This window comes from Hylobates moloch, unplaced genomic scaffold (genome assembly GCF_009828535.3).
Source record: "Hylobates moloch isolate HMO894 unplaced genomic scaffold, HMol_V3 SCAFFOLD_17, whole genome shotgun sequence".
Classification (NCBI taxonomy): domain Eukaryota; kingdom Metazoa; phylum Chordata; class Mammalia; order Primates; family Hylobatidae; genus Hylobates; species Hylobates moloch.
Genome location: NW_026652292.1, coordinates 38763149 through 38785617, shown reverse-complemented (window position 1 = coordinate 38785617; position 22469 = coordinate 38763149). Strand labels below are relative to the sequence as shown.

The window sequence follows — 22469 nt, the reverse complement described above, 5'->3', positions numbered from 1 at the left end:
CAAAATCCCTCCAAAATCAGTCATTCTCAATCTCTCTCTCCCATGCGCACATACACATATCTGGTACCAGAGGAGTAAATTAAATCACATCAGACCATTGCCTCATATAATAAATCCCCTGACCTTTGCCCAGTACATCTCTAGGCTCTGCCTGCTGAACTGAAGGCCAGGCCTGGGCTGGAGTCTCATGAGGCCTATTACAATGGAGGCAGCCAAATCAGCTGAGAAGAGGGCTAAGAGTTAGAACTCAACAAAGGCTCTGACCTGGATGGGTTGAAAGCAGTGATAGGGTATCTGAATCTTGTCCTTTCCCTTCTCTAAGGAGTACAAGAACAGAGGCAGAATTGACCATCTGTTGTACTCACTGCTACCTCATTAAAGTATCCCAAATGCCCAGAAGACAGCACATTGTACATCTTGTAAATGAAGAAATTAATGAGTAAATGAATTCCAAAATTTCATTGCTCATTAGAAATCCTAGCACACTTAGTTTCATTGTAAACATTTAACCATTTGTTAGCAGTATAAAGTAGTTTATAGAAAACCCCTAGAAAACTGAAATTCCTGCATCTTAATTTAGTCCCCTCATCTCATCCCTTCAAAGTCCTAATCAACTAAGTATATTTTGGTCAACTGGGCAGAAGAACACAGCATTTAGAAAATGTAGTTTAGGGTTTTTCTGATTACATTCTAATAGAGGGAAATAGATCTCTTTTAGAAAGGGCTCACAAGTCAACTAAAAGGTATAAAATACTAAACATTTAGTGAATTACATATTTGGGTGACATTAAAAAAAAAAAAAAAGACCAGCTTTCTAGCTCTGGAGCTTTGCCATAATTCTTGTAGCTGCTCACACAGTTAGAACAATCATGACCGTTCCCATCATTGAGTGTGCAGTGAGTTGCTGTACACACAAGACTGTGTGACTCATTTTCCTGTGTGTGACCAACAGTCCTGTCCACACTATTAACACAAGAAGACTGTTCATGATTTATGACTGCTTCCAGAATTAGCGAGGCCTTTAGCTGGTTACAAGACTCCTTCTGCCTAGCTTGCTTTCCCATGTTTATATGTAATAAACCATTCTGTGACATGTAATACAAACCCTTTAAGATGAGAAACACTCAGAGGGGAAAATTCATTTTAATAGTTTAGCTGACAATGACTAGATTTGAGAATTTTGCTGATTGTGAATTGTGGCTAATATGTTTTGAAATCTTATTTTGAATATGTAGAAACCACCTATCTGACAAATACCTCTAAATGACATTTCTAAAACTAAACTCAGTGGTCCATAAACACCTGATCCCCAGAATTTGCAGTATAAATCAGAAACCTAGGAGTTATCTGGATGTCTTTTCTTCCTCCTCTGCCCCTGTTTCATCTTTTGATGTTATCTCTTTTGTATCTTTTGAGTCCATTCCATCCGCCTTTATTCTCACTAGTGTTACTAGCCACCATTTCTCACTTGGATTTAAGAACGGCCTCTTAACACTCAGACAAATTTTCTCCAATCCATTTATCTCACTCTCTTTCAGTCTCTCTCTCACACATAGAAATATGCTTTGAAACATAATTATCATCATGGCATCCCTCTGCATAAAACATTTAAATGACTTTCCTTGCTCATGGAATTAATACCACAGTCCATGACTTGGACTAACTAATATTTACTAGTTGTCCCCAACTTTCACCCTTCCCATTTTCGGTTAATAATAGAAGCCAGTGAAAGGCATTTCTCAGCCAACCTTGCAGCTAACTGTGGTCACGTGACTATGTTCTGGCAAGCAGGACCTGAATGGAAGTGGCATATGCATCCTTCAGGGCGATGAGCATCCCCCGCACTTCCCCTCCTCACCCTGCTGGCTTGCATGCTGATGGGCTGGATCACTGAACACATGGATGAGGGCTATCTAGACTTGTGGAATATGTCTGAGACTCACTATGATGTTGGATCTCAGACAATGAGGGGTTATAAAAAGACAAAGGGCCAACTAGTTAGTGGTTTTGTGACCAGCCAGCCTAGATCTTTCTAGTTCATCCTTGAAAAAGAAAGATTTTTTCACCTCATTTGTCAGGCTCAATCGAAAGAGTAATGGGAAAGAGTAATCACACAAGACTTGTGTAAAAACATAAGCTGAGATTTTATTCTTGATGCCATAAATAAAAGGAAATATACCTGAACACATGGCATTCTGATATGGCTTTTTCATGAGCTTTAGAAGATACTGCTCCTTATCTAACACAGATATAAATCCTATTAGTGTGCTGAAACAAAAAGCATTTGGAACTGTTAGAATTATGAATAGTTTTATTTGGGGGAATTATTAAGGCCCACATAAATGGACATCTTTGTCAGATAGAAATTTTTTGGTTTAATAAAAAATAGGTGACACTCTGAGCCATGTTGCCTCAAATCAAATTCCCAAACCCCAAGTTATTAGGAGCCTTCTTAAATTTTACAAAATAAAGGTTATACTAAGAGTAGGAAAGTGAAGCACCTTGGGAAAAGGAGCCTGGACTATATCTTTGCAGGTTTTTGTACCCAATCCCCAAAACAAGTTTTATACTGAGTAATGTACTCTGAGATGGTATTTGTAAGACAAACGTGAAGATTTCCGCTTCAAACAGAATTTCAACCACAGACACTTCATATTTACATCAAGAAGATGAGCTAAATCAAAAGTAGGGGTACATGATGCTTGCTTGCAAGATGATCATTTTCCACAGAGCTAATTTTGATTTTTTTTCTGATTACAAATGCATAATCCTTGCTTATGTAGAAATCTGTTAAGTACTAATATAGTATAAAATAAATTCTGGATTCCTTTTTTGTCTCCAATAAAATATCTAAAGAAAACTGAAAACATGCTCCATATAAAAAGTTGTCTCTTATTATTTTTTATTTTTTTTCCATTTAACATTAGAGACTCTCAAGTACCTGCCAATTATATTGCCACATTTTCTTGGAAATGCAGCTTTTAGCAATTCTTTGTTGATTCAAATGAAATCAACCTAGCTCAGCTAATATTAATTAATTAGATTGAGAATAAAGTCCTAATACCAAAGGCTGACCAAGAGAAAATGCTTGAAATCAGATGTTGAGTGATTCAGGCAGGTTCTATCAGTTTTTGGACAAGTTGCTAGGGAGTGGACAGGAAGCTTGAGGACATCACAAAAGAATCCACAAAGGACCCGTGATGTATTGAGAGACAGATACATAAGAATGGCTGGGCATAGTAGAACAGATCTGGTATCATTACAGTAAATCTCCATTATACGGAGTTATCTGGAAACATTATCTTCCTTGCTGGCTGAAGAAACATAGTACCCCTCCAACTACCCCCAAACAAAAACAAAATAAAAAATTGTGAATATCACATTTAATTCATATTCCATCATATGTCTTTTATAGGACATTCAGACTGGTGCTTTTCAAACTGAGTCATAACATACTCTTAGGTTGTAGGATCAATTTAGTGGATCAAAGCCAGCTTTGTTTATTGGCTTGTTTAAATAAATGGAATGAACAATTTCCTTATATGGAACTTTTTGATGCATGGGTGTGTCTGTTGGGTTATTTTGTACACCTAATATTTTCTTACGGTGAGTGACAGTCAAAACAAGGATGGGTCACTGATATAGATTGCTTCTAGTTTTTCAATATTATCAGTAATGTTACAATAAACATCTCTTGGGAGGTGGGGGGAAATTTGGTTTGTTATTTCCATTTATTTGCCTAATGGTTGATTTACAGAAGCAACATTGCTACATGGAAGGGTAGAATGTTTATGAGATTTTTCATAGATATCACCCAATTGCTTTCAAACTGTCCTAATTCAGACTCAAACTAGACAAGAAGAGAATTTCAGTTTCACTGTTACAATTGTCAGCAAAATGTTCTTTTCCTCCTATTGCCACTAATTTAATGGATAAAAATGATCTGCCATTGTTTTACATTTACTTGAGAATTAGTGAGGCTGAGTATTATTTGGAACATTTACTGTGAGTTATCTAAGTATGTCTTCCCACATTTGCTGGATTCCCTTTTTCTTTCTGCTATTTCATACATATCTTTTTAAGGAAGGCCCTCTCACTATTCTTTAGGGATGCGGGCATAGGAGGATGAGAAAATGGGAAAGAGCATTTTAATCAGCTTGATTTTTGCCAGGCTGCCTTTAGGCTTTTAAGCTTCCCTAGGTTTTGAGACCTGCTGCCTGATAAGGTATATTAACCTTAAAAATAACTTTAAAGAATAACCAGTGCCAGAATAGCTGGTCAACGTGGCACTGCAAAGTTGTACTTTGAACTTCTTCTTCTGTGCCAAACACTGCAATACTAGGTTTTGTTTTTTTTTTTTTTAATTAAGACAGTAGTACTGAAAAATTTAAAAGAGCAGTTACCAGCCTTGGAGGGCAGATTGAGAAGCTCCAACACACATATGATGAGAATTCCAGAAAGAGAGGATTTAATTCAACTGCAAACAATCAGTTATAGAAAAGGTTATTACTGATAATTTTATAAAATCAATAATTGATTGAGTTTGCAGATTAAAAGCCCACAGTAATTACTGAGTAAAGTATAATAAAAAGTACATCTATCATATGGCATCAAGATACAGAAAAATCTTTAAAAGTGCTTAAAATAAGAAGCAGATTACCTACTAATGAATTCAAATGGACTGGTGGAAGATTTTTATTTAGTAAAAACAGATGCCAGAACACAAATAAACTTTAAAAATATTAGAGAAAAAAAATCAATTCAGAATTTGATACCCAACTAGCCTGTCACTAAAGACTCTGTGTACGTGTGTGTGAGCACACATGAAAACTAAGATACTTTACCACCAAAAGACTCTCATTAAATAATACCTAATGGACGTTAATGCAAATTAAAACCATAATGATATGCTACCTTATCCTAGCCAGAATGGCAATTATAAAAAGACAAAAACAAAGAAAGCCCCCAAAACAAACAATAAATGTTGGTGTAGAGGTAGTGAAAAAGCATTACTTATACACTGCTGGTAGTGATGTAAATTAGTACAACCTCTATGGAAAACAATGTGGAAATTTCTCAAAGAACTAAAAGTAGATCTACCATTCAATCCAGCAATCTCACTACTGGGAATCGACCTAAAGGAAAATAAGTCATTATATCAAAAAGATACCTGCTCATGTATGTCCATCACAGCACAGCTCACAATTGCAAAGATGTAGAAACAACTTAAGTGCCCATCAAACAATGAGTGGATAAATAAAATGTGGTATATGTACACCATGGAATACTACTCAGCCATAAAAAAGAAGGAAATAATGTCTTTTGCAGCAACTTGGAAGGAGCTGGAGGCCATTATTCTAAAAGAAGTAACTCAGGAATGGAAAATCAAATACCATGAAGTTCTTGCTTATAAGTGGGAGCTAAGCTATGGGTATGCAAAGGCATACAGAGTGATATAATGGACACTGGAGACTGAGGAGGGGGTAGGGGTGGCTGAGGAATTAAAAAAAAGTGTATATTGCGTGCAATGTACATTACTTGAGTGATGAATGAACTAAAATCTCAGACTTCACTACCACCATACAATTCAACCTTGTAACCAAAAATCACTTGTACCCCAAAAACGATTGGAATAGAAATATACATGTATAAAATTTTGAAAAATACCTAAAGGAGCTATTTTTGCAGGAAGATAAGAATCACCTTAAGTGTGCACTAAAATTCTCTCCTTTTAAAAAAAGAGGAAAAGACCTTTTCTCCTATTTCAGTTACTGCCCATGAAGTTACCCATTTCTCTGCTCCCCTCTAAATCAAAACTTCTTGAAGAAATTGTCTTATTCTCCTGTCTTTAATTCCTCTTTGCCCAATTTCTTAAACTTATTGAAATCAGGCTTTAATCTCCACTACATCAATGGAGTAGCTTTTGCTGTAGTCACCAATGACTTCCACATTGTGGCAAATTCTTAATCATCTTATTTAACCAATGAATAACGCTTGCCACAACGGATCACTCCCCCTTCTTTGACACACTATTTTAATTTTGTATCTCGAACACCCTTCTCCATTGATTCTTCCACCTCAGTAAGTGCTTCATCCTGGTCAACTTCACTGTGTTCTCTTCATTTTCCCAACCACTTAGCATTGAAATATCACCGGAAATAATCCTCCTCTCCTCTTTTCTCTGTAATTATTCCCTAGATTATCTCATTTGGAATCATGACGCTAATGCCACATATATGATGATGTTGTCCAAATCATAACTTTAATCCAGACCTCTTTCTTGAACTACAGCCTCATATATCCAGTTCACTATTTAATAATTTCTTTGAATGCTTTATAGGCATCTCAAACTTATAAAACCCATAACCAGACTTTCTATTTCACTTCCTAATCTACTCATTCAAGAGTGTAGGCCATTTCAGTAAATATCACCTTCATCTTTTCAGATTCTCAGGCCTTTATTCTTTCACTGATACCTCATAACTAACACTCCATCAACTAATCCTCTCAGACATGCCTTCAAATTACATCCAGAATGCGATCACTTCTTACCATCTCCATCTTTATCTCCCTTAACCAAGGCACCAACATTTATCTGGATTATTATAACAGTTTCTTAATGGCCTACCTACTTTTGCTTTTGAATCGCCTTATTCCCAACACCCAAATTGGTCTCACTAAAATAAGAACATGTCCTTTTTTTTTTCAGGACCCTGTCATGGCATCCTATCTCACTTAGAGTAAATGACCAAGTATTTGCAGTGGTCTGAAAGTCCTATCTGATTTTTTCCCAACCCCACTCTCACCTACAATCTCTGCCTCCATTTACCACTACATTCTTCTTGCTCATCCTGCTCCAACAAACTGGCCTCTTTGATGTTCCTTGAAGATCCCAAATAGTATATGCTATTCCCTCTACCTGGGATACTTTTCTCCCAGACTTCTTTCAAGTATGCATTCCAATGTCACCCATCTGTAAGCTGTTGCCTGACAACTAGATAAATAACATCCCTTATACTACTTAATTTTTCTCTATGGCACTTATTTTTGATATATATTTACTTGTTTACTTGTTTGTCATCTCTGTTCTCTAACTAGATTGTCAACTACATGAGCTCAGAGATTATTTTGTTGACTCCTATATTTCCAGGCATCTACAATAGCAGGCCAACACGAGGCATGCAATAAGAACTTATTAGGCGAATGAACTAATGGTGAGGAAAAAGTAAAACATGGTGGGTAATTCAACTAGATATTGCTTGTAAAAAAACAACATGGAACAAATTTCCTGTGAATCAGAAGATGAAAGTAAATTCTAGACCAAAAAAAATAAGAAAAATAGTAGAGACTGTCGCAAAGGATAATTAAAATGTGCTAGATCTGCTTTATTTGAGAGAAGGATAGGTAATGCATGAAATGTGGGAACACTCATATTGGTTGTTGTGGGAGTGGGTAGTCTGACTGGGGGGAGCAGGAGGACATGGGCATGGGTTGAGGATGGGCAATGTAGTTTGTGGTTGTTGCAGCCTTCTGCTGCATTAAGAAACAACTGCAGGGCAGCATGGGAGCAGGGGTAGTGGTGGAGGGAGGGGATGGGTGGGGACAGGGGTGGACTTACACTAGGGAGGACTTGGGAGGGCATATTCTACCAGAGAGCCCAGGAAGGGGGAGTGAAGTTCAGCCTGATCATAACTTTTAGAAAAGTGACAGGCTTCCCATAGGTTAGAAACAAAAGAAAGAGATGTTTTAGGCTTATGTTCTTTGAATTTTTTTTTTCTCAATATGTAGAAAATGGATAATCCTTATTCCTAGATAACTACTATATGTGAAAAAAGTAGGTCTATGTTCTGTGAATGTTTTAATTCTCAATAGGTAGAAAATGGACAATTCTTATTCCTAGATAATTACCATATTTGAAACAAGGTGAAATAAAGCCTTTGCATTTTTAACTTCTCAAAGAAATATTTCTGAAAATCAATAACTATAAAAAGCAAATTTACCAAAATATGCTTTAAGATGTTCCAGAAGAGAGATGAAGAGAGGAAGAGAGATACAGAGACAGAGAGAGAGAGAGAGAGAGAGAGAGAATACAGTAACACATCCCATTCAAGTAAGATTTAGATCAAGAATGTAAGGATAGTTTAATATCAGACAGATCTATCAACATAATCTATAGCATTAATAATTTAAAAGTGGGAATCAAATGATTATTCTAATGTGCAGAGAAACCATTATTTATAGGCTAATACTTGTGATAAACTGTCTTAATAAATTAGAAATAGAGAGCAGTTTTCTTAACCTGACAAAAATAAGTCAGCCAAAAACCTATACAGTACTTAATAGCATACTTACAGTGAAATTTTGAAGCATTCTCACTATTATTCAGCACAAGATAAAAATGCTTAGTATAAACATATAGTATTTACACAATATTTTATCTTGTTGGGAGAGAAAATTTTAAAACAACAGAAGAAAAAGAAAGTCTAGCAAAGACCAAGGCATTTATGGGATCTTAATTTACAACAGAGGAGGCATTACAGAACAATGAAAAAAAGAATGTTCCTCAGTAAATGGTGTTAGGATTAGACTATTGAAAAATAGATCTAGACCTCAAGAATGAACCAGGAATCCCGAGAGGACCCACAGACCCTCCTAAGGAAGTAGACTGCTCCTGCAGGATGCAAGAGACACCCTAAATACTGTGCTGGTATCTATGGCTGAGAATCCATCCATAGATGGTTCACATCACAGGACTCTGTGGAGACAACCCTCAGTACCAGCTCAGAGCCAGGTAGACTTGTTGCATGGCTAGACCCAGAAGAGAGATAACAATCACTTTAGCTCAGCTCACAGGAAACCACATCCATAGGAAAATAGGGAGAGTACTACATCAAGGGAACACCCCATGGGACAAAAGAATCCGAACAACAGCCTTCAGCACTGGACCTTCCCTCTGACAGAGCCTACCCAAATGAGAAGGAACCAGAAAATCAACTCTGGTAATATGACAAAGCAAGGCTCTTTAACACTCCCCAAAAGTAATACTAGTCCACTAGCAGTGGTTCCAAACCAAGAAAAAAATCTCTGATTTACCTGAGAAAGAATTCAGGAGGTTAGTTATTAAGCTAATCAGGGAGGCACTAGAGAAAGGCAAAGCCCAAGGTAAGGAAATCTGATATAAAGAAATGATACAAGAAGGGAAAGGAGAAATATTTAAGGAAATAGATAGCATAAAGAAAAAAATATCAAAACTTCAGGAAACGTTGGACAAGCTTATAGAAAGGCAAAATGCTCTGGAAAGTCTCAGCAATAAAATTGAACAAGTAGAAGAAAGAAATGAAGAACTCGAAGACAAGGTCTTTGAATTAACCCAATTCAACAAAGACAAAGAAAAAAATAAGAAAATATGAACAAAGGTTCCAAGAAGTCTGGGATTATGTTAAACAACCAAACCTAAGAATAATTGGTGTTCCTGAGGAAGAAGAGAAATCTAAAAGTTTGGGAAAACATATTTGAGGGAATAATTGGGGAAAACTTCCCCAGCCTTGCTAGAGACCTAGATATCTAAATATAAGAAGCACAAAGAACACCTGGGAAATTCATCACAAAGAAATCATCACCTAGGCACATTGTTACCAGGTTATCTGAAGTTAAGACAAAAGAAAGAATTCTAAGAGCTGTGAGGCAAAAGCACTGAGTAACCTATAAAGGAAAACCTATCAGATTAGCAGCAGATTTCTCAGCAGAAACCCTGCAAGCTAGAAAAGATTGGGCCCCTATCTTCAGCCTCCTCAAACAAAACAATTATTAGCCCAAAATTTTGTATTCAGCAAGCTAAGCATCATATATGGAGGAAAGATACAGTCGTTTTCAGACAAACAAATGCTGAAAGAATTGGCCCCTACCAAGCCAGCACTACAAGAGCTGCTAAAAGGAGCTCTAAATCTTGAAACAAATCCTGGAAACATCAAAACGGAACCTCTTTAAAGCATAAATCACATACGACTTATAAAACAAAAATACAAGTTAAAAACCAAAAACAAACAAACAAAAAACCAAGGTACATAGGCAGCGAATAGCATGATGAATGCAACAGTACCACACATCTCATACTGACATTGAATGTAAATGACCTAACTGCTCCACTTTAAAGATACAGAACAGCAGAATAGATAAGAACTCACCAACCAAGTATCTGCTGCCTTCAGGAGACTCACCTAACACATAAGGACTCAGATAAACTTAAAGTAAAGGGGTGGAAAAAGGCATTTCATGCAAATGGACACCAAAAGCCAGCAGGGGTAGCTATTCTTGTATCAGACAAAACAAACTTTGAAGCAACAGCAGTTAAAAGAGACAAAGAGGGACATTATATAATGGTAAAAAGCCTTGTGCAATAGGAAAATATCACAATCCTAAACATATATGCGCCTAACACTGGAGGTTTCAAATTTATAAAACAATTACTAATAGACATAAGAAATGAGAGAAACACCAACACAATAATAGTGGGGACTTCAATATTCACTGACAGCACTAGACAGGTCATCCAGACAGAAAGTCAACAAAGAAACAATGGATTTAAACTGTACTTGGACTTAACAAATATATACAGACCATTTCATCCAACAACTGCAGAATACACATTCTATTCAACAGTGCATGGAAGTTTCTCCAAGATAGACCAAATGATAGGCCATAAAATAAGCCTCAATAAATTTAAGAAAATTGAAATTATATCAAGTATTCTCTCAGACCACATTGAATAAACCTGGAAATCGACTCCAGAAGGAACCTTCAAAACCATGCAAATACATAGAAACTAAATAAGCTACTCCTGAATGAGTACTGGGTCAAAAATTAAGTCAAGATGGAAGTTAAAAAGTTCTTTGAACTGAACAACAGTAAAGACACAACCTATCAAAACCTTTGGGATACAGCAAAGGCAGTGCTAAGAGGAAAGTTCATAGCCCTAACACCTATGTCAAAAAGACTGAAAGAACACAAAGTGACTTTCTAAGGTCAAACCTCAAGGAACTAGAGAAACAAGGACAAACCAAACCCAGGAGAAGAAAGGAAATAACCAAGAACAGAGAAGAACTAAATAAAATTAAAAGAAAAAATACAAATGATACCTAAAACAAAAAGCTGGTTATTTTAAAAGATAAATAAAATCGATACACCATTAGTAAGATTAACCAAGAATAGAAGAGAGAAAATCCAAATAACCTCGTTAAGAAACAAAATGGGGGATACTACAACTGACACCACTGAAATATAAAAGATCATTCAGGAGTACTATAAACACCTTTATGCACATAAACTAGAAAACCTAGAAGAGATGGATAAATTCCTGGAAAAATACAACTCTCCTAGCTTAAATCAGAAAAATTAGATAACCTGAACAGACCAATAGCAAGCAGTGAGATTGAAATGGTAATTAAAGGGTTACCAACAAAAAAAGGCCCAGGACCAGATGGATTCACAACAGAATTCGACCAGACATTCAAAGAAAAATTGGTACTGATCCTTTTGATGCTATTCCACAAGATAGAGAAAGAGGGAACCCTCTCTAATCCATTCTATGAAGCCAGCATCACCCTAATACCAAAACTAGGAAAAAACATAACCAAAAAAGAAAACTAAAGACCGATATCCTTGATAAACATAGATGCTAAAATCTTTAACAAAATACTAGCCAACTGAATCCAACAACATATCAAAAAGATAATCCACCATGATCAAGTGGGTTTCATACCAGGGACACAGAGATGGTTTAACATACACAAGTCAATAAATGTGATACACCACATAAACAGAATTAAAAACAAAAATCACATGATCATCTCAACAGATACAGAAAAAGCATTTGACAAAATCCAACATCCCTTTAAGATTAAAACTCTCAGCAAAATTGGCATACAAGGGACATACCTCAATGTAATAAAAGCCATTTATGACAAACCCACAACCAACATAATACTGAATGGGGAAATTTGAAAGCATTCCCTCTGAAAACTGGAACAAGACAAGGATACCCACTCTCACCACTCCTCTTCAACATAGAACTGGAAGTCCTAGCCAGAGCAATCAGACGAGAGAAAGAAATAAAGGGCATCCAAATTGGTAAAAAGGAAGTCAAACTGTCACTGTCTGCTGATGATATGATCATTTAACTTGAAAACCCTGAAGAATCCTCCAGAAAGTTCCCAGAACTGATAAAAGAATTCAGCAACACGTCCAGATACAAGATTAATGTACACAAATCAGTAGCTCTTCTATACACCAGCAGTGACCAAACAGAGAGTCAAATCAAGAACTCAACCCCTTTTACAATTGCTGCCAAAAAAATAAAATAAAATAAAATACTTAGGAATATACCTAACAAAAGAGTTGAAAGACCTCAACAAGGAAAACTACAAAACACTGCTGAAAGAAATTGTAGATGACCAAACAAATGGAAACACATCCCATGCTCATGGATAGGTAGAATCAATATTGCGAAAACGATCACACTGCCAAAAGCAATCTACAAATTCAAAACCATCCCCTTCAAAATACCACCATCATTCTTCACAGAATTAGAAAAAACAATTCTAAAACTCTTATGAAACCAAAAAAAGAGCCTGCATAGCCAAAGCAAGAAATAAGGAAAAAGAACAAATCTGGAGGAATCACACTACCTTATTTCAAACTATACTATAAGGCCATAGTCACCAAACCAGCATGGTACTGGTATGAAAATAGGAACATACACCAATGGAACAGAATATTGAACCCAGAAATAAATCCAAATATTACAGCCAACTGATTTTAGACAAAGCAAACAAAAACATAAAGTGGGGAAAGGACACCTTTTCAATAAATGGTGCTTGGATAATTGGCTAGTCACATATAGGGGAATAAAACTAGATCCTCATCTCTTACCTTATACAAAAATCTACTCAGTATGGATTAAGGACTTAAATCTAAAACGTGAAACTATAAAAATACTAGAAGATAACATTGGAAAAACTCTTCTAGACATTGGCTTAGGCAAGGATTTCATGACCAAGAACGCAAAAGCAAATGAAATAAAAACAAAAGATAAATAGTTGGGACTTAAACTAGGAACAGTCAGCAGAGTAAACGGGCAACCCACAGAGTAGGAGAAAAATCTTCACAATCTATACGTCTGACAAAGGACTAATATCTGGAATCTACAACAAACTCAAACAAATCAATAAGAAAATAAAAAAACAAGCAATCCCATCAAAAAGCGGGCTAAGGCAGGCCGGGCGTGGTGGCTCACACTTGTAATCCCAGCACTTTGGGAGGCCGAGGCGGGCGGATCACGAGATCAGGAGACCACGGTGAAACCCCATTTCTACTAAAAATACAAAAAAATTAGCTAGGCGTGGTGGCGGGCGCCTGTAGTCCCAGCTACTCGGAGAGGCTGAGGCAGGAGAATGGCGTGAACCCGGGAGGCGGAGCTTGCAGTGAGCCAAGATCGCGCCACTGCACTCCAGCCTGGGCGACAGAGCGAGACTCCGCTTCAAAAAAATAAAAATAAAAATAAAAAAAGTGGGCTAAGGAAATTCTCAAAAGAAGATATACAAATGGCCAAGAAATATGTGAAAAAATGCTCAGTATCACTAATGATAAGGGAAATGCAATCAAAACCACAGTGTGATACCATCTTGCTCCTGCAAGAATGGTCATAATAAAAAAAATAATAATAAAACAGTAGATATTGGCATGAATGCGGTGATCAGGGAACACTTCTACACTGCTGGTGGGAATGTAAACTAGTACAGCCACTATGGAAAAGAGTGTGGAGATTCCTTAAAGAACTAAAAGTAGAACTACTGTTTGATTCAGCAATCTCACTACTGGGTATCTACCCAGAGGAAAGAAGTCATTATACGAAAAAGATACTTGCACACATGTTTATAGCAGCACAATTCGCAATTGAAAAATCATGGAACCAACCCAAATGCTCATCAATCAACAGGTGGATAAAGAAACTATAGTATATATACATATATACACACATATATACATATATATACATACATATTATATATATATATGATGGAATACTACTCAACCATAGAAAGGAATGAGTTAATGGCAGTGACTTGGATGAGACTGGAGACTATTATTCTAAGTGAAGTAACTCAGAAATGGAAAACCAAACATGGTATGTTCTCACTGATATGTGGGGGCTAAGCTATGAGGATGCAAAGGCATAAGAATGATACAATGGAATTTGGGGACTTTTGGGGAAGGGTGGGAGAGGGATGAGGGATAAAAGACAACAAATATGGTGCAGTGTATACTGCTCGGGTGATTGGTGCACTAGAATCTCACAAATCACCACTAAAGTAACAAAATACCACCTGTACCCCAATAACTTATGGAAAAATAAAAATAGAATAAAATAAGATATAATACAATAAAAGCATTCTCAATAGTAAAAAAAATTGATTTATGCTTTATACCATACATATAAAAAAATTCCAGGTGAAACAAAGGTTGACATATTTAACATAAAACTATCATAAGTAGATTTAAAAAATTAGAGCATATGACTATGCAAAATAAAGTCATTTCTTGAGCAATTCTCAAAATGTAGAGTAATAAAAAATATTAACTATATCAAAATTAAAAATCATATGTGTTAAAAGATGTCATGAACAAAATTAAAATGCAATCAGCAGATGGGAAGCAAACTTTTCAACGTATATATAACAGAGACAAATATTTCATTATATTTATATATGAAATATGAACATAGATATTATCACACATATTAGGATCACACATACACACATTTCTATAAATTAATAAAGAGAAGAAAAGATAATAGAAGAATCAACGAAGAGGAGAAATAGGCAATTCAGATGAGAGGAAATTTAAATGGCCCTATAAAAACTATACCCAATGTTATAAATAATCAGAGTAATGAATATTAAAACAATGATAGAGCAATTCACATCCATCAACTGGCAAATAATTAAATCTGATAATAATCAAGTGTTGGCAATAACCTGGGAAACACAGTTCTCATTCATCGCTGGTAGGAGTGGAAACTGGTATGAGTACTTTGCAGAGCAATTTGGCATATCTAATAGACATGCAATTGTACATATCCTAAGACACAGCAAGTATATTGATATATATGTGAGAAGAACTCTATCACACGCACCCTGAGGGAAATGTATAACAAGAACATTTCTTTCAGCATCATTAATTTTAATGAAAAATTGTATCAGTTCAAATTCTGATTAGTATGGGAATAAATTAATTGTGGTATTTTCATAAGATGGAATAATATATGGCAATTAAAAAAAAGAACTAGGGTTATATAATAACAAGGGTAAATTCTGAAAACAAAATATTTGGTAGTAAAAGTAGCAAATTCTAGAATACATTCCACACTTACAGTAAAACATGTATATTTTATGTTTATGTATGTAACAAGCATGCTTCACATATGTAGTAAAAGCGGCAAAGTATAAAACATAATTATATAAATACCTACGCAAGACAGTTGTTTTCTCTGGGGTGGCAGAGAAAAGAATGAGACTGGGGAAGGTAAAACGGGGCCTTCAAATTTTTCTGTATAATTTGTTTCTTTACAAATAACAGCTAAGAAGCAGATTTGGGGAAAATGTTTACATCTGATGAATTCATTGGAGTGACAGGTACATGAGTGTGTATTGTAGCCTCCTTTGTATGCTAAAATATATTTCATATATATTTCATATATATATATATATATAAAAGACCTCCAAATCTATACCTTTGCCTAGAGTTAAACATAACAAGTCCATAAATATTACACAGAAAAATAAACAGAAGTTCTGATGACTTTCTATATGTAGGCACACATCCCTGTGACAATCCTAAGAGGGGTGGCTGAGCTAGACTGGTTGGTTAGTCAAGTGAGTTCCAATCACTGAATCCATGACTCTCAACCCCACGTTCCTTCAACCTGCCCTCATGGCTCAAGGGTTGACCCTCACAAGACTTATTGTTATATGACCAGGAAGGGCTTTCTCAATTCCAGTTTCTAGGCTCAGGAGCATTTTCTTCACAGATTCCAGAGAAAAGCCACAATGTGTCCCTTCCAAGAAGAAAAGCAAATCATATGTGGTATTGTACAGGCTGGATCTTGTCACAAGTCTTCCCAGAGATCTGGGTCAGCAGAGTCTGATTAATGCCAAAAAAAAAAAAAGCTGTTTTTCTCACTAGCCTACGAGAAACATACTAATTCAACTGCCCAAGTACTCCAGTGGAAAGCTCTAGTTTAGGGACACAATGATTAACAGATGGTTCTCAATCTCTCTCCCCTGGAAGTCACACATAAACCAAGACTTTGGTGAGCCGTACCATGGAGTCATGTTTAGTCACCATGAATTGCAACAAATAGCAATGAATGGGTTGGTTCATTGGGCCATTGTGAAATCTGCTAGCAAATAACCATTAAAACAAGAGCCAAAACATATTTCATACACTACAATGTGATTCAGCTGGTTAAGAAACATCAAAATAATAATATAGTAACCATAAAAGGCAGCAAAAGGTGGAACCTCTGTATAGAACACAACAATCCAGGGTGAACTTCAAAAATCTGTGGATGGCTTGAGCCCAGGTCGAGGCTTCAGGGAGCTATGATCACACCACTGCACTCCAGCTTGGGTGATAGAGTGAGACCGAGACCCAGTCTACAACAAAAAATCTATGGTCATCTGAGTTCCTAACTGCAAACCTGCCAGAAAGCCCCATTCACTGTCTCAAATCATTGTAGAGAAAATCCATAGTAGTTTTCTTTTTCTGCTACTCATAAGTGCTAACCATTGAGAATTAACTCAGAAGCCCCAGCTGAGAATTCCTTAGAAACAGAATCTGTGACTTTAAAAACTTATTTTACTTTTTTTTTTTTTTTTTTTTTTTTTTTTTTTTCTGTGTTGGGCTCTCTTTTTTTTCCCCAGGCTGGAGTGCAATGGTGCTATCTCAGCTCACCGCAGCCTCCACCGCCTGGGTTCAAGCAATTCTCCTGCCTCATCCTCCGAGTAGCTGGGATTACAGGCGCATGCCACCACGCCTGGCTAATTTTTGTATTTTTAGTAGAGATGGGGTTTCACTATATTGGCCAGGCTGGTCTTGAACTCTTGACCTCAGGTGATCCACCCACCTTGGCCTCCAAGGTGCTGGGATTACAGGTGTGAGCCACTGCGTCCAGCCAAAACTTATTTTACGTTTAAGAAATAACATATTATTCTAAAATAGGCATTCATTTATATCTCAATGTATGCGGGAGCATTTCCCTTGTATATTTATTCTGCATGTCATACAGTAAAACCCCTCACAAACCTATTCCAAAGAGAAGGGCAGAGCAGTTTCACCTGCTTATCTAGAAATAGTATATTTATCTGTTCTTATTGAACAAGAAGTGAAAAAACAAGAGAATAAGTGCCTTACTTTGTGCCAACAATCTATCTCTGAATATGACATAGCTTGTGCAAAACTGGCACACCTTGAATGTTAATAAGAGGTTCAATACTAGCAGCAATTTCCACAGCCCCAAATGAGTTGCATCAGTATTAAGAAAAAAAAAATTAAACTTGTTACTTGTATTTCCCCTGAAAGGATAAAGGCCTTTTATTCTATGAATCCTAACATAGTCCCCACTTTAGAGCAAAAAGGCAAACTAGGTAGCAGATTAGATAAGAACACCATAGTTGCCATTTTCAATTATAACCATGGCTCATCTTGCTACTTTAACTCAATTGGTAACTTGAATTATTGTGTAAGACAGTATTAGCGTTTTCTTCCATGACAACAATTTCAGAGGTAAGGGCTCCCATTCATTCATGAAAATTTGACTGAGTATTCCTCATAAGACTTGGATTTTGTCAGTTAATGCTTCTAAAATTAGACAGCTGCATGACAATTTTTCTTCTTTCTCAGAATTTTAATTGAATTATGTTGTAGCTAGTGTTCAAAAATGATTAAACTCCCTTACCTCCTCTTGCACACACACACACACACACACACACACACAAATGGTAACTGTGTGGTGAAGGATGTGTTAATTAATTTGATCGTGGTGATCATTATAAAATGTACACATATATCAAATCATCATGTCATACACCTTGAATATATACAACTTTTATTTGCCAATCATACCTAAATAAAGCTGGAAAAAATATATAGATTTGCAAAGCAAAAAAAAAAAAAAAAAAAAAAAGAAATTATTCACTTCTGATTTACTCTCTTTCATTTTCTATTCCCATTCTGGAAGAAGTTCATTCTATTTCTCTTTAGTGCTAATTCTACATTTAACTTATTTCAGGTGAAGAAGATAGGGCCAGTGTAATAAATTCAGGGAAGAATGACTGAAGAGCATCCCCTAGGTAATAATGGAATGCTAAAAATTATATATCCTCTATTTTCAGGTCAGAAAAGATGACAAGAGTAAATTTACTTCATAAAATTGCCTTAGACAAATAAGACATTTCTATAGATGTGAAAAGCACTGAAACCTCAACCAGGCAGACTAAGTGACCCACCCAAGAATTAAGCTGTGTCCGTGATAGGGGGCTTCAGTTATACAAGGTGTGTAACATCTACTTTTTATATAGGCTGTTAAACTCAGAATTGGCCAGACAGGTTCACCTTTAGGACTCAGACATCTGTGTAGTTGTAGAACAATGATATATGGTCAAAGCAACCCTGCAAATTCTAATGAGTCATATAATAATGAGGTGACCATGATTTTAACAAGAAGAATGTATGCCAAAATATAAACTTGAATACAGACATACCTTGAAGATACTGCAGTTCAGTTCCAGACCACTGCAATGAAGCAAATATCCCAATAAAGCAAGCCACACAATTTTTTGGTTTCCTATTGTATAAAAAAGTTATGTTTGGCCAGGCGCGGTGGCTCACGCCTGTAATCCCAGCACTTTGGGAGGCCGAGGAGGGTGGATCACGAGGTCAGGAGATGAAGACCATCCTGGCTAACATGGTGAAACCCCGTTTCTACTAAAAATCCAAAAAGTAGCCAGGCATTGTGGTGGGCGCCTGTAGTTCCAGCTACTTGGGAGGCTGAGGCAGGAGAATGGCGTGAACCTGGGAGGCAGAGCTTGCAGTGAGCCAAGATTGTGCCACTGCACTCCAGCCTGGGCAACAGAGCAAGACTCTGTCTCAAAAAAAAAAAAAAAAGTTACTTTTATAATCTGTTGTAGTCTAGTAAGTGTGCAAGAGCATTATGTCTAAAAAAAGCACAATGTATATACTTTAAAAATATTTTATTACTAAAAATGCTAATGATCATCTGAGCCTTTAGTGAGTCATAATCTTTTTGCTGGTGGAGAGTCTTGTCTCAATGTTGACACCTTCTGAGTGATCATGGTGGTGGTTGCTGAAGTCTGGGGTGGCTGTGGTAATTTCTTAAAATAAGGCAACAGTAAAGGTTGACGCATTGATTGATTCTTCTTTTCATAAAAGATTTCTGTGTAGCATGTGATACTCCTTGACAGTATTTTACCCACAGAACTTCTTTTAAAATTGGCGTCAATCTTCTCAAATCTGGCTGCTGCTTTATCAACTAAGTTTATGTCATATTCTAAATCTTTTGCCATTTCAAGAGTGTTCATGGCATCTTCACCAGGAGTAGATTCCATCTCAAGAAACTATTTTTTTGCTCATCCATAAGCAGTAATTCCTCATCTGTTCAAGTTTTATCATGAGATTGTAGCAATTCAGTCACATCTTCAGGCTCCACTTCTAATTCAAGTTCTTGCTATTTCCACTACACTTGCAGCAGCTTTCTCCACTGAAGTCTTGAATCAATTCAAAGTAATCTATGAGAATTGGAATCAACTTCTTCTAAACTGCTGTTAAGGTTGACATTTTGACCTCCTCCTGTGAATCATAGATGTTTTTAATGGTATCTAGGATGGTAAATCCTTTCCATAAGGTTTTTAATGTATTTTTCTTAGATCCATCAGAAGAATCACTATCTATGGCAGCTATAGCCTTACAAGATGTATTTCTTAAATAATAAGACTTAAAGGCGAAAATTACTCCTTGATCCATAGGCTGCAGAATGGACACTGTGTTAACAGGCATGAAAACAACATTAACCTCCTTGTACATCTCCATCAGAGCCCTTTGGTCACTGGGTGCATTCTCAATGAGGCCTAATATTTAGAAAAAAATCTTTTTTCTGTGCAGGAGGTCTCAACTGCGGCAAGCCATACTGTAAACAGATGTACTATTACACATGTATTGTGTTCCATTTATAGAGTATAGACAGAGTAGATTTAGCATAATTCTTAAGGGCCCTCTGATATTTGAAATTGTATGATTTCAGTTCTTTTGCATTTGCTGAGGATTGTTTTGTTTCCAATTATATGATCAATCTTACAGTATGTGCCATGTGGTGATGAGAAGAATGTATATTCTGTTATTTTTAGGTGGAGAGTTCTGTAAAGGTCTATCAGATCCATTGAGTCCAATGTTGAGTTCAAGTCCTAAATATCTTTGTTAATTTTCTGCCTTGAAGATCTAATACTGTCAGTGGAGTGTTGAAGTCTCCCACTATTATTGTGCAGGAGTCTATGTCTCTTTGTAGGTATCTAAGACCTTGCCTTATGAATACAGTGCTCTTGTGTTGGGTACGAATATATTCAGGGTAGTTAGGTCTTCTTGTTGAATTGAACCGTTTACCATTATGTAATGCCCTTCTTTGTCTTTTTTGATCTTTGTTGGTTTAAAGTCTGTTTGTCTCAAATTAGGATTGCAACCCCTGCTTTTTCCTGTTTTCCATTTGCCTGGTAAATTTTCCTCCACCCCTTTATTTTGAGGCTATGTGAGATAGGTCTATTGAAGACAGGATACTATTGGGTCTTGCTTTTTTATCCAGCTTGCTACTCTGTGGCTTTTAAGTGAGGCATTTAGCCCATTTACATTCAGGGTTAGTATTGCTATGTGTGAACTTGATAGTGTCATTGTGTTGTTAGCTGGTTATTATGCTGGCTTGCTTTTGTGGTTGCTTTATAGTGTCATGGGTCTGTGTATTTAAGTGTGTTTTAGTATTAGATGGTAGCTGTCTTTCCTTTCTATATTTAGTGCTCCTTTCAAGATCTTTTATAAGGGAGGTCTAGCAGTAACAAACTCCTGCAACATTTGCTTCTCTGAATCTTCTTTCTCCTTCACATAAGAAACTTAGTTCAGCTGGATATTAAATTCTTGGTTGAAGATTTGTTTAAGAATGTTGAATAGAGGCTTCCAATCTCTTCTGGCTTGTAGGGTTTTAGCTGAGAGGTCTGCTGTTAGCCCGATGGGGTTCCTTTTGTAGGTGACCTGCCCTTGCTCTCTAGCTAACTTTAACTTTCTTTCTTTTATTTTGACCTTGGAAAATCTGTTGATTATGTGTCTTGGGTATGATCTTCTTGTGTAGAATCTTGCAGGGGTTCTCTGTATTTCCTGAATTTGACTTTTGGTTTCTCTAGCAAGGCTGGGGAGAACTGGCTTCAACTTAAAGTCACCAACTTCATCAATTCATAAAAAAAGGATCAGCCTTCCCTTTGAAGTTTTGAAGTCTTAAAGCCAAGCATTGACTTTTCCTTTCTAACTATGAAAGTCTTAGATCTTCTATTGACATATTCTTCCAATAGAAGGCTATTTTGTCTATACCGAAAATCTGTTGTTTAGTAACCTTCATCACTGATCTTAGCTATATCTTCTGGATAACTTTCTGCAACTTCTAAATTAGCACCTGCTGGTTCATCTTGCATTTTTATGTGATTACACAGATGGCTTCTTAAACTTCCAACCTCTGCTAGCTTCCAACATTTCTTCTGTAGCTTTCTCTCTCAGCTTACATAAAATTGAAGAGAGTCAGGGCCTTGCTCTGGATTAGGCTTTGGCTTAAGGAAATGCTGTGGCTGGTTTGATTTTCTATGCAGACCACTCAAACTTTCTCCATATCAGCACTAAGGCTGTTTCACTTTTTTTTTTTTAATCATTTGTGTATTCACTGGAGTAGACTTTTAATTTCCTTCAGGAACTTTTCCTTTGCATTCACAACTTGGATAACTCTTTGGTGCAAGAGGCCTAGCTTTTGGCCTATATTGGCTTTCAACATGCCTTCCTCACTGAGCTTAATTAATTTAAACTGAGAGACACGTGACTCTTCCTTTCACTTGGACACTGTATTAGTTTGTTTTCATGCTGCTGATAAAGACATATCTGAAACTGGAAATGAAAAGAGGTTTAATTGGACTTACAGTTCCACATGTATGGGAGCCCTCCAAATCATGGCAGGAGGCAAAAGGCTTTAATTACATGTTGGTGGCAAGAGAAAAATGAGGAAGAAGCAGAAGCGGAAACCTCTGATAAACCCCTCAGACCTCGTGAGACTTATTCACTATCATGAGAACAGCACAGGAAAGACTGGCCCCCAT

General features: G+C 36.6%; 1 protein-coding gene across 1 annotated transcript in view; it reads right to left on the bottom strand.

Annotated features, from left to right (window-relative positions):
- GHR (growth hormone receptor) overlaps window positions 1-22469 on the bottom strand; it is a 316033-nt gene that overhangs the window by 172447 nt on the left and 121117 nt on the right. The window lies entirely within an intron of this gene.